Below are 13765 nucleotides of genomic sequence, written 5' to 3'. Positions count from 1 at the left end.
GAACAAGGTAAAGATTAAAATATTTGGGGGGAGTAAGAAATAATTGAAAAACAGTTACAGCAATAACAAAAAAATACAGCCAATATGTGAATTTACAAGAGATTCAAGGAGGGTCAGAGCTGTCCACAGTGGTAAACATCACCAGGCAGTCAATAAAGCGGTCATTCTAGAAACTAGGAGAAGCTGATGTTTCTTTTTTTATTATTATTGTTGTGCTGGGTATATTTTGTACGTTGTGGCATTTGCAAAAATTCTTACAATATATCAAGTATATCATACTTGAATTCATTCCCCCCACCACTCTCCTTCATCCTCCCTTCCCCCTTTCCTGGTGTTTATTAAGGGCAGGTTCAGGAATGTGGCAAGAAGGAAGGCTGCCTATGGTCATGTATTGTTTATTTTCTGTTTATCGTGTTTTTTCTTATCATGTTTTATGTTTTTTTTCCTACAAAATCATAGAACAAGAGGGCAGAACAGGTTTTTCCCAGAGGAGGAGGAAGGGGGCAAGGTGACCCAAATAATGTATACACATGTAATTACATGCAAAATTATAAAAAAATATAAAAAAAGAAAGGCTACTGATTACAAAGGGCTGAGAAGATTATGACAATAAATGGAGAATAGTCAACAATTAAATGTGTACTCCACCAAATACAATCTGAGTGGGAGATTTTTAAAAGAGATATAGAAAGATTTCTATGTGTCTTTAATTTTTCTTAATTTCCCTCTTTTTAAGAATATAATTAAAAATTAAAATTATATAAATGTAAGATAGAGAATGAGACATTTTGACAAAAGTATATATTGGGAAAAGATTACCACAATCAACATAACTAACATTCCTATCACTTCATATAGCTACCTTTGCATGTTTCATTTATAAGTGATACCATGTATTGTTTTTCTTGCTGTGTCTGGTTTATTTTACTTGGCATAACGTCATTCAGGATCATCATTATTGTTATAAATGACAGATTTTGTTTTCTTTTTTTAAAGGATGAATGCTATTCTCTTGTGTGAATATACACACACATATTTCTTAATTTTTATGAGATTATTCATTGAAAACTAACAGGTCATTTTGGTATCTTGGCTGTTGCTGAACATTGCTGCAATGAATCATCAAGTGAAGATTTCTACAATGGACAGCTATGCTAAGAAACTATTCCACTAACAAGGAAGACTATAAAGTGAACACTTTTCTCCACATCACGGCCAACTCTTGTCATTTTTTTATATTTTTGTAATAGTGCTTCTAACATGTGTGAGGTGATATCCCATTTTGGTTTTGATTTACATTTCCCTATGATCAGTTGTGTTGAACTTGTTTCACACACTAGGTAGCAATTTGCCTATCTTCTCTAACTCTTTATTCCTTCAATATTTAAGTAAATTGCCATTTTTAATTAGATTGATTTTAATTTTTGCTTTGTTTTCATTTGACATTTTTTTAGCAGTTTTATGACTTTATTTCCACTCAGCTATTAGTTCTCATCCACATTGACTGTATGCAGATTTTTGAATGTGGTAACAGGAACATAGGTCACTAAAGTACAGAGCTTGTTTGATGAGTCTTCATCCTCATTACGTTTTCTGTATAACCGCACACGGATACGATATGGGACATTCGTTATTCCTTTGGCCCAGACAGCTTTGTTGAGCCTGGTATGGATGCGCACGTCTGGAGTCCCCATCTCCTTCATGGCAAATTTCCAGATCTCTTTTGAGTGCCCCAGTTGCACGCTTCTTAAAGCCTACTCCATGGATCCACTTGTGAATGTTGATGGTATATTCTCGGGTCACCACCTCGTTGATGGCAGAACGGCCCTTCTTCTCGCCACCTTCCTTCGCAGGAGCCATTCTGCCAGGCCCAAGATGGAAAGGCATTTGACTGTTAATAATGATGAAGAGTTGCTCAATCTTTCTGTTTAAGATTTTTTTTCTTTTCTTTTCTCCTTTTATTTTATCATTTTACATATTTACATGTGTATACATTGTATATGCCACCTTCTACCTCCCTCCCAGCCCCTGCTTCTGGGGCTTCTTCTCCAATATTGTTGAAGAGAAGCATAGGAGAAAATAAGAAAGATATATCATTTTTATTAGTTTGAGATAAAGATAGCTATATAGAGACATTCCTAGCATTGCTTCCATGCACTTGTGTACTGCAACTCACATTGGTTCATCTTTACCAGATCTCCTCATTCCTTCCTGGTCCCCTTCCCATAGTGGCCTGGACCAGTTTAAGATTACTATATTCACTCGTCTACAGGGAACACATCAACCACATTCTAGTTTTAAGTTTCCATTCCTTGCCCTACTCCTCCTGTGAGCATTCTCTCACATGTCTGATAATGCTACTGCACTTGTTTTGGGTCTATAATCCACATATGAGGAAAAACATGCGATTTTTGGCCTCCTGAGCCTGGCTAACTTCACTCAACTTTTTTTTAAAATTCATTTATTCATGTGTGTATACATTATTTGGGCTGTTTACTTTTTTAAAACACTGAAACCATTGGTTTTTGGTGCTTTACTAAGGCCATCTCAGCTGATACAGATGGGGTAAGGAAGGAGCACACAAGAAGTTGTGACAGATTTGGTAAATCTTTATTATTTGTGATGGGTCACTGTTGGAAATTATTTTGTAACTAGTAAACTGCATTTACTATACATATGTATGAGTGTGTGTGTCAAATACATCAAAGACTTAAGAAAAAAGTAGTTGATCTTCCGTGAATTCTAAAACAAATGTATTATGTGGCAAAATGTACCTGAATTAGAAAACTAACATTCATGTAGTAAAAATAATAAGCAAAAGCTAGAATATATGTTGATTTCAATGCAAAGATCCCCCCAACTTAGAAAACAATGTTATCAAGTAATCCATGTAGACAACTATGACATAAGTAATGAAGTTGTGTCTTTTAAATCTTTTCATAGGTATAAGGAGAATCTGTAGAAGCACAATGATTCTCCTACCTTATAACTTATTTAAACCACACCATTTTTTGACTACCTCTTCAAGTAAATGAAGTGTCAGAAATCAAAATCTTTTATGCTTATATCTGGAAAACTCATATGCTATGACATACTCTTGCCATCACAATAGTCACATGACCTTGTCTACAAATTATATGAAAAAATTAGTCTTTAAATGTTCAGAAAGAATGCACAGGAAGTAGAACAAACCATGGATACTACATACTGAATGCTATGAATATTAAAACAAAACAGCAATATCATTGGTTCATACGTCTTCATACAAATAAAACATATGCAAGCCCTTTCCAAGTGACAATCTTGAGCACTCACCCATTTAAAAGTTCAGGATCTCTGGGTGATGATGTAGAGTATTGTTTAGGGTGGGAGAAGAGGAGGTAGTTGTATGTATTTTAACTGTGCCACATATTTACATCAGCTCTTTGTCAACAGTTGACAGTTTCTAAAGTCTACTGATAAAATTGCCCTCATTTGAGAAAAGTCACTTTGAGTATCTTTAATATGTAAACTCTTTCCTTTCAGTGTTTTTTAATTTGCGTTTGTTATTTTATTTTCATGACAAAGGCATACTTTTTCCTTTCTCAAAAAGGAGGCTGTTGAAAAATAATAAGGAATCAATTTATATTAAATGTAATTATGAATTCTTTGACATATATTGCATAACAAATAATTGAACAGTTGCAGATGTTTCTTTCTCTACTCTATTAGGCTGCTAATTGATGTAGGTTGTAAATTTTCTACTGCTCTTCAGCAGTATAGTATTAAATATGTGGTATTTAATGGGCAATATTATCATAATATCATTTTACTCCATGATAATTCCATTCCCAAAAGGCCATTTGGTGAAAAATTATGGTTTGATTTTATAAAGTAAGGCAAATTAGTTCTTAATCTTAAAAATGATAATGTTACTCCTTTTCCATTGCAGGTGTTTAAAACACTTTCTTGTTTAATGATCTTATTGAATTTTTATTTTAAATGAGAATAAAATCAAAACAAAATAACAATAACATTTATAAACACAAACTGCAACCAATAATAACAAAATTTGTGTATTTTCCTTTCTATGTAGGCAAATGTAAAAATTCCCTAAATTGGCATCATCATTTTTCTATGTAATAGGAAGTGAGTAGTAATTACACGGATTTTGGAATCAGAATCTAGCTACTTAGTAGATAAATAATGCTTTCACCATGAAAAAGTTGTTTGTTATCACTAAAGTTTAGTTTTCTCATTTGTAAAATGCAAGTAATAATAGAAATCACCTCTTATTTATGCAACTAGTTGTATTCCATCTAAGAAACTTAGCGTTGCTCTAACATGTAGTAGACAATATTGTTATAACAATTCTTTTTCTTGTTTTCAATGAAGAAAGCTGAGACAAAGAAAATGACAGTTCTGGTGTGAACATCTTCACCTCTTTCTTCCATATTAACAAAACTAATATTTTATTTTTGTGGCAGAGGTCAAAAGAAGAGAATTGAAACCTAGGAAAACCCTCTCATATAAATATGCTTACTTGTCTTCTTTTGTAAAGCATTACCATAATTTGTCCTGGAGACTTTCTATCTTCTAAAATTCCTTGGTAATAAAATGTCTTGAAGTGACTTAAGTAATATTATAAACTCTTGCTTCCATACACAGGTACATAACTACCGATGTATATGTACTTAGAACAAGATAGTTTTTCAAGTGTTTAGCACTCAGACAAGTAAAGTTTAGTTAAATCAGTTGCTATTGATTTAAAGAAAAGTATTTATTAGAGATTTAGAAAAAAGTGAAAAATATTGAGTCTTAAGGGTCTAGGACAGTGCTTCAGTAAATTTTAATGAATAGGATATGATGGAAATACTACGTCTCATATACAAACGAACAATGAGACCTTTTGAAACTATTCTAAGGGGGAAGGGAAGGAGAACGATGGAAGGAGTGAATCAGACAAAGATATATTGTAAACACATTGTCACAACATACTCCCCAGTACAGAAATAATAAGATAATAAAAATTTATTAAAATACAAATTCTACTCACTTAATCTTTTTCTATTCTCTTTTAACATTAAAGATTTTTCTTATTGGCTAATTAATAAAATCCATGAAATAACTAAATTTAGTTTCAAATTTTGCTCATATATAGTTTCCTTATGGGTGAAGACTCTTATTAGTGCATATATTCTAATATTTATATAGTGTATATTTATCATAAGAAATACTGCCTTTTTGTTTTGACCATACTTTGGGTTGAAATCAGAGCTACTTTCTTCCTAGACAGCACTCTTCCTCTTGAGCCTCACCTCCAGTCATTTTTGTTTTTGATTTGTTTTTTTCAGTAGAGTGTCTTCACCATTATTTCCTATCTAGCTTTAGACCCTCCTCCTCCTACCTCCACTTCTCCAGTAGCTGGATTACAGCTGTGAACTACCATGCATGGCCTAATAGTAAATTTTATTATTACATTTGTAAGGTACTTTGATTATATTTAACCCCATATTTTCCATATTTATTCCCCCTCTCCAATCCCAATGCACATCTTTCATTCACTAATGGACAAACTTCAATTTTCATGTCATTTTCTTTTATCAACATAGCAGAGAACTTTCATTTAAAATTTTGTCTATTGTCTATGTAAATTGTTTTGAGAGGATCCATTCTTGAGCTTATGTGTAGTCTACACGTAAATGTGGTTGAATTTCCATTTTTAAAATAATATGGGAACATGTGTTTACAATTGGAGAAATGAAACTATCTTTTGCAGTGATAATTCAAAATCCTATTTTCTATATAACATCTCTTTAGATGCTTGATTTATGTAATACATATATATTTTTGCAATTATTTGCATCCATAAAATGCTATTTTTGGTGAAAAAAGAAGGTATTTTAATTTCTAGAGGCAAATGAGGAAAAAAACTTGAAGTGGTGTTAATTGATAAAGGATATAATTATATATTCAAACAGTGAGTTCATAATTTTCCACATAGAAAAATGAAACAACAGGAGAAATTGATTATAAAGAGGAATACAACAATGAAATTATAATAGAAGCTACATTATAGCAGGTGGTATGATATTTTTCATTAAAGAATATTTGATACATTATTTTCATTTTTATTATTGTAGTGCTGGGTGCTGTTATATGGTGTCATTAACAAAATCCTTACACTATATCAAACATATCACACTTGAATTCACCTGCTCCATCATTCTTCTTTATCCTTCCCTCCACCCATTCGTTAAATAGTTTTAACAGGTCTCATTTTTCCATTTACATGTATGAATACTTCCACCATATTCATCCTCCTACACTCTTTCCTTATATCCTAAATGATACCTGTTGAAACTAGTCCAGGAATGAGGAGAGGAAGGGATACAGGAGAATGATGGAGGTGAATTCATATGTGATGTATTGTAAGAACTTTTGTATATGCACAATCTATGTCAAGCACAATGATAAAGAAAGAAAAATAAGTAAATAAAAAAAAGAACACCACATACTCCATTCTTTTTTAAAACAAGCAATTGTTTCATTCACATAATCTTCTCACATGTTGCATCTCTTTTACATCTTTAGTGTAAATATGCAATAATATATTTACAATAAGTACATTTTTAATTTTTAGTGCAAATTTTTGGAACAAATTATTCAACTGAATGACTATTAATGATAATATATTTGTAATTTGTTACTATTATTATTATTATAAAATAAAAAGAAATAGTATCAATGAATATGACAATAAGTAAACTATGTCACACCTTAAATAAAGCAAAAGTATTTGAGCAAATAAAGAGCACAACATATATATTAATACAATTAATTCATATTTATTTAGTTTTGTACTGCTATCATTAAATTAAAATATCCTGACTTTATATTTTCAGATTGTACAATACTAAGGAATTTCAATCTATATTTTATTTAGAGGGTTCACTACCCCATAATACTTGGCTGCATGTGGGAACGAATGAGAATGTGAACTCCCCATGCCTGCTCTGAAAACTCACATAATTGCACTGGGGGCTACTTACCATTAAGTATGGAAATTCTACAAGCCAGTCTGGAAGCTGCCACTGCACCTTTGTTTAGAAATGCTTCCCTGTTCGTGTAATAATACATTTAAATTTAATTTTTGTGGGTGAAAATGTTGATTTCATAAACTGCCTTTTAATGTTGACATATAAAAAATTTTATCATATTTATTACTAAATATATCAATACATTTTAAAATTAATTTGTGCTTGTCTGACTACAGATTTTTAAAATATAAAGATTACAGATGTTATCACTTTTAATATCTGAGAATATGTTTTGAATATACCTAAGTTCAACTGATTTTTAGAATAGTATTATTCTAAATAAAAATGTATCAGCTTTGTGAATATTTTTATTACCAATTGTCTGTATGAGAAAGAGTAATAGAGTTGATGAATGTAATTAAAATATATTATATGTATGTACAGAAATATTGTGATAAAATCTCTTACTGTGTGTAATTTAATATATGACAATAAAAAGGTTTCTGCATTAAGTTTTTGATCATTTCAAAATGATCAAAACTAATCATTTTTTATATAAACTAATAACTATTTTTCTCTCTAATTTTGTCTTTGTCCACTGTCTAATGCTTTTCTCCGAACAAACATGGATACTGCAAATGTCAGTTTCACATGTTTTTAACCGAGGAATATATTACATTTTTGTTATCATTGCATAGTACATAATTACATCCCATGATTAAAATTTACCATTAATAAGAGACTCTTTTACTCTAGAGTTATTTCATGTATGAATGAAACATGGATTCTGAGACCTGAATTCAAATCCAAATTCTGCCACTTAATTTTCATGTGAAATGTGATGTTCCTTTCACTCGAGTTTCTTTTCACTTGAGTTTTTCCATCATATAAATTGGAATAAGGCCAAATGTAACTAAATATTAAAATGAAATATTTCCTGACACTTATAAAGAACTAGGTGAAGAGTTATTAAATAGTATATTGTTTTTCCAAAGCACAAAGTACTTTGGGATATTATGGTGCTTTATCTGATGCTGAAATTCTGAATAACATTTATTGGAGACATTTCCTTGTGTATTTTTCCATTCTCAAATAAAACTATCAGTAGAGTGATTTCAGATAGTGTGAACACCATTTGTGCTAAGTCAAGTGGTGTTACGTGGAGTCTTTCTACTTTTGCGTTAAAATAATTTCTATGTCAATGCATGAAGAACTTCAGTATAATGAATTGGTGTCTTTTTATGGGAGCTTGAGTAGAAAATGGACAAGGAGGAACATAGAACCTTAGTAGATTTCCTCATTCTCTACTACCTTCCTATTTCTCCAATCTGTACATACTTATTTGAATTAGTTTAATAGATATATTTCTTGCCTCATGGCTTTATCCTCTAAGTATATTCTTAAGACCATTAAGCAATAGAAGACATATTATGTGAACAGGTAAAAATCCAGAAAATCATTTTGATTTTCACATAATGTACACACAGGTATATTTTTCATACTTACTAGGAAAAATTCTGTGTGTTCTCACTGCATAACACCAGAGAAAAAGAGAAAATACTAGATATGTGCAAGCCAATATTTTACATATAGCATGAAACTCAAGATATTTATTTGAAAACAATAATGACTGTTATACAATTTTCCTTACAAATTGTGCAGAAATGTGTTTAGATGTTTAGTAACTCCATTTTGACTAACACATCACATGTAAAAATCACATCTTGCAATTCTGGTACTACCTACACAAAAAGCACTTCTGGTACTTATGTAGGTATGTGCCATCTGTGTATCTATCTATTCATATTTAAAAACTATAATTTATCAATTGATTTATCTGTCATAAAATTATCCATTCGTATTTCTATCCACTTACCTATAGAAAAAGAGGAACAATGTTTTCTGGGAAAATTAAGCATTTTTCATTGACTTGATTTTAATTTGCTCATGTTATACATAGAGTTGGCAAAAGGTTAATATTCTAAGATAACTCCATGAATATCCTAGAGGTATTATCCTGTTTTCTAACAATACCTTTCTGGAAATTTTGGATTGTATATTCATAATGAAATTAGAAAAGAACTTTATGCAAGGAAAGTCATAAGGTTTTTGAAAAAATCTTCAACATTGTATTATTTCTAATACTTTATTAAGAATTTTTAACTTATTTTAGAAGCTCAACTATCTTAATATTTATTTTCTCATAGTATATAAATATTGATTTTTAAAATAGTAATCATTCTTAGTTTAAGAGCAGTTCATGACTCAAAATGCCATTTTCACTTAGGAGCAGTTTATCTAATGTTGGCTAAATCAGAACTAGCTTGAAAAATGTCAATATGAATTTTGAAGTTCAAAAAGGATACTCTTTGGTATGTTTCCACAATTAGGATATGTTATATTAGTGACAGTAAATGTATTTCTTTATGGTACAATGTACTTTCTAAACACATTAGCCTCCAGAAGTTTGTTCAACTGAAATCTCTTGTCCAATTCTGCCAGTCAGACTTATTTTCTCAGATGAAGGAGTCATAGACCCAGATGGTTGACTAAAGTGTTAATAGAATTGATATATTTCCAAAGTCCAGATGGCAATCAGGTGATTATGTTTGTTTGTGTGTTGTATAAAGCAATAGAGATACTGTCAATAAATACAAATTTCTGCTCCTTAAAAATGACTCAAAATGTTCTTTTTCTAAAACTCAAATTCATAGAATGAAATAGCTAAGGAAATTTAAACTAAGGCACAATGATTTCTAAAGTTTTGGGTTTTTTCTCATTGAAAAAAAATTAAATAGACATTGAAGTAATAATGTCTTCAAAGTGAATAAACAAAGTAGCATTCTGGTAGAATAAGTTTCTCTATTCTGTTCTTCAAACACATGATATTGAACAAAGAGAATTGAAGAGTACAAAGGTAGTTCTTTTATTATTCCAATGTGTACAAAGATTCCAGAAAATATTTCATGATTTTATACATTGCAACTTTGGGGGTACTTTAACACTTTTGTACAAACATATACTCTGAAGTTATCTTATGAAATAAAAGAAAAAAATTTTTAATCTAGCAGTGACCATGACTAAGGTTTTGTTTAATGCTTACCTTTTAATTATTAATGAGTGAGCAACATATACATAAAGTGTACTTATTTTAGAACTCTGACTGTGAATGGCTTTAATTATCTGAGCAATGCTAAGTCCGAGCTCTGATTTTGTTCATTGATACTGGGATATGTTTAGGCAAAGAATAACAAAGTGGCTTGGGTCTTTTAGTATAGACATTGTATTAAAATGATAGGCATTACTGCCTATAAATGTCCTCTGATGGTCACAACTTGATAATTGTAATTACAATCCAAAAACATTGCAACGTTTTAAATTATTTCATCTTGGACACACAGAACATATTTCTTCTTTGACCCATTATGGAGCTACATTTATCAATGAAGCATGAAAATTTGATTTAAATTAAGGTTTGCATTTGTAGAGCGATTATACCTGCCTTGAAAGGTCAGCTGAGATATGAACTTCAAAGATGATTCAAGTACTAATCTGTGAACCTCATTAAAAGACATTTTGAATTCTCATCTCAAACCTTCAAATGCAGGAATATATTGGTATTACAGCTGTATAAAGCAAAGAAAATTATTTCTGTGAGAGAGCACTAATGTTTTTAAAGTTACCAATCCATACAGGAGGAAACATCATGGGGATATTCCTTTTGCATGTTTGTTCTGGTAACTTAGGAAGGGATGTATTCAGGATAAAGACTCGTGTGTGTGTAGGGGGTACATTGTGGCATTTACAAATGTTCTTACAATGTAGGAAATGTATCATACTTTGATTCAACCCCTCCCTTCCCCTCCTTTATCCCCCTCTTCCTTTTCCTGGAAGAGTTTCAACAGGTATAATTTTTGCACGTACATACATGTGTATACAATATTTGCTCCATATTCACCCTCTTACCCTCAAGCCCTACCACCTGTCACTGTTACCAACTCCCTTCACAGAACTTGTACCTGCCTCATGTTCTTCAGTGATAAAGACTATTTTATAAGTGAGTTTCACATATTTAAAACTAAGTTTGAAAATATCGCTAGTTACGTGTTTTGTTTACATAAATTAGTTTATAAATTTATAATAAATTTTGAACCGTTATTAAAATTTGCCTTCATTCCTGAGATTTTCCAGTTTCTTGATTGATTTCTTTTATTTGCATAGATTATGATTTCTTATTTGTTCTATATAAATCAGTGGTTTATGGAAAATACATTGTATCATGCTCCCAATACCATAGCATCTCCAAGTTTGGTCTACTACACTGAAATGTCCTCTATTCTCCTACTCAAACACTCACCACTTCCTTGACCAAGTTATTGTTTTAGCCTATAATTTCACGTTTTCTAAGTGTTATTTGAATGAAATTGATTTTTCTGCGTATTTTTTAGTCTACTTTCAATTTCACTTATAAAGAAGTATTAGGATTCATATATACTTCTGTGTCCTTAATCTTTGCTAATATTCCAATGTATAGGTTTACCAGAGTTTCTTTATCCAGTCACTTTTTGAAGGATATTTCTGTGGTTACCAATTTGGGGCAGTTATGGATAAAGCTGCCATAAACTTTTGGATTTTCTTTGGCTTAAGTTGGACACTTTCTATTCTAGACAGGTGCTCTATCACTTAACCCACACCTACAGTCTTCCCTTCCTCCTTCCTTTCTTTCATTTTCCGTCCTTCCTTCCTTCCTTCCTTCTTTCTTTCTTTTGTTCTCTCTCTCTCCATCTCTCTCTCTCTCTGTCTTTAGGTATTTTTGCCTTGTGTTTTTCCCTGGGTTGGCCTCATACCGAGATCCTCCTACCTGTGTCTCCAGTGTAGCTGGGATCATAGGCATGTATCATCCCATCAGGTCTGTTGAATAAAATAGAGTGAACGTTTTCCCCAAGCTGGCCTTGAACTGCCAAACTCCCAATCTATGCTTTTTGAGAAACTAGAATTCACATTTTCTTTGGTGGTGAATTTCCAAGTCCGATAGACAAAATACAGACAAGCACTATTGCTGGATTCTTATGATAACTATTTTTAAAGATCCTCTTACAAAGTGTAAAAAAGAATGAAGGTTGTATTTAAATTGTAGCCATTTTATTGTGCTTTAATTTGCATTTCACTAATGATGAAAGATGGGAAGCATGCTTTCATAAGCTAATTTGCCATTCCTATATCTTCTTTGGTATCTCTTTTATACGTGTTTTAAAGGAGTCTTTTGTTTATATTTTCTGAGTGTTGAATTTCACCTAAAATTTTAACCATTTTTTAAAAAGTTGTTAATTGACAATACTCTTAGGATGATTTTTAGCCAAAGTTCATAAAGGGAGCTTGACTAAAATTGCTACCATTCTAATTGTTGCTCAACAGATGTTTACTTTGCTAAAATAACTGATTAAGAAATTTCTGTTGTAAAATATTGGTGACAACAATGTGTACTATGTTTTGACAACTAAACTGATTGTTACTAAATAAAAAACTTGGTGAGAGAAACATATGTTTGATTTGGGAAGAAAAACCAGTCTACAAAAAGGATGTTATTGCTTTGATTGCTTGAAATGAAACTATATGTAATTTTACAAATTTTCATATAAATATTATAATGATAGCTTGTGATTTTTACTGTAGGTATCAAACCTATATTTTTTAGCAAATATTTCACATATTACAGTATACAATAGGATATTATCAATTAGGGACACCCAGCGATATATTCAATCTCCCACTTTCAAAAATGATGACCCATTGTACAGATTGGGGATAAAATAAGGTGGCTATGTTTGCTAGTTAAGTTATATATCCAATCATCACAAGGTTAGTAATTAATAACAAAAACATCAGTTTTTGTTATCTTACAATTTCAAAAGTCAAAAGTCTCGGCACCCTTACAGTAAAGATGATTTCTCCTTCCAAGCATCAGAGGAATGAAATTAAGATATTAACAGGACTGGTTTTCCTTTTGTAGGCTCTTTCAAACTCACTGAGATTGCTAGTAAAATTCAGTGCCTTGTAGTTGTAAGACTGAGGTCCCTTTTTCCTCTGTGCATGGAAGTCAGCGATCAGCACCCTTATCTCCTAGAGGTCTCTCTGGCACATTCAGGTGGCCTCATTATGTCTGAAATGGTGTATCAAACATTTTTCAGTCCTGGAATCTTTCTGACTTCCTGTTCCACTGTATTTGTTCCTCTTTCTCTTTACTGCACTCTAACTCCAGCCTGAGAAAGTTCTTTGTGTTTAAGAACATGACAGGGAAAGGGGATAAGGGTGTGAATATGGTGCAAAAAAATTGTACACATGTATGTAAATCCAAAAATAATACCTGTTGAAACTATTCCAGGAATTGGAAGAGAAAGGATAAAGGAGAGTGGTGAAGAGGTGAATTCAAGTACCATGTATTTGATACATTGTAAGAACCTTTGTAAATGAGACCATGTATCACTACCCAGCACAACAATAAAGGGAATGAAAAAGATCACATTAGAATTTATTTAAGAATTTGTTAGATTAAAACCACAAAATAATCCAGGATAATATCTATATTTTAAGAGATGTAATATCAATATCATTGGCAAAGTCCCTTTTGCCATGAAAAGCAAAATATTCAAAGTTTCTGGGGACACTGCATGACCAGTGCATAGCTGCTGACTGCTAAATATTTTGAATGATTCCACCTAAAACTAGTTTTTTATCAATTAATCAAA

General features: G+C 31.6%; 1 pseudogene; it reads right to left on the bottom strand.

Moving 5' to 3' along the window:
* Window positions 1–1484: 1484 nt before the first annotated feature.
* Window positions 1485–1887, bottom strand: LOC109679779 (large ribosomal subunit protein eL31-like; annotated as a pseudogene).
* Window positions 1888–13765: the final 11878 nt, after the last annotated feature.

Source organism: Castor canadensis, chromosome 10 (genome assembly GCF_047511655.1).
Source record: "Castor canadensis chromosome 10, mCasCan1.hap1v2, whole genome shotgun sequence".
NCBI lineage: Eukaryota > Metazoa > Chordata > Mammalia > Rodentia > Castoridae > Castor > Castor canadensis.
This window is presented reverse-complemented; position numbering and strand designations above follow the sequence as displayed.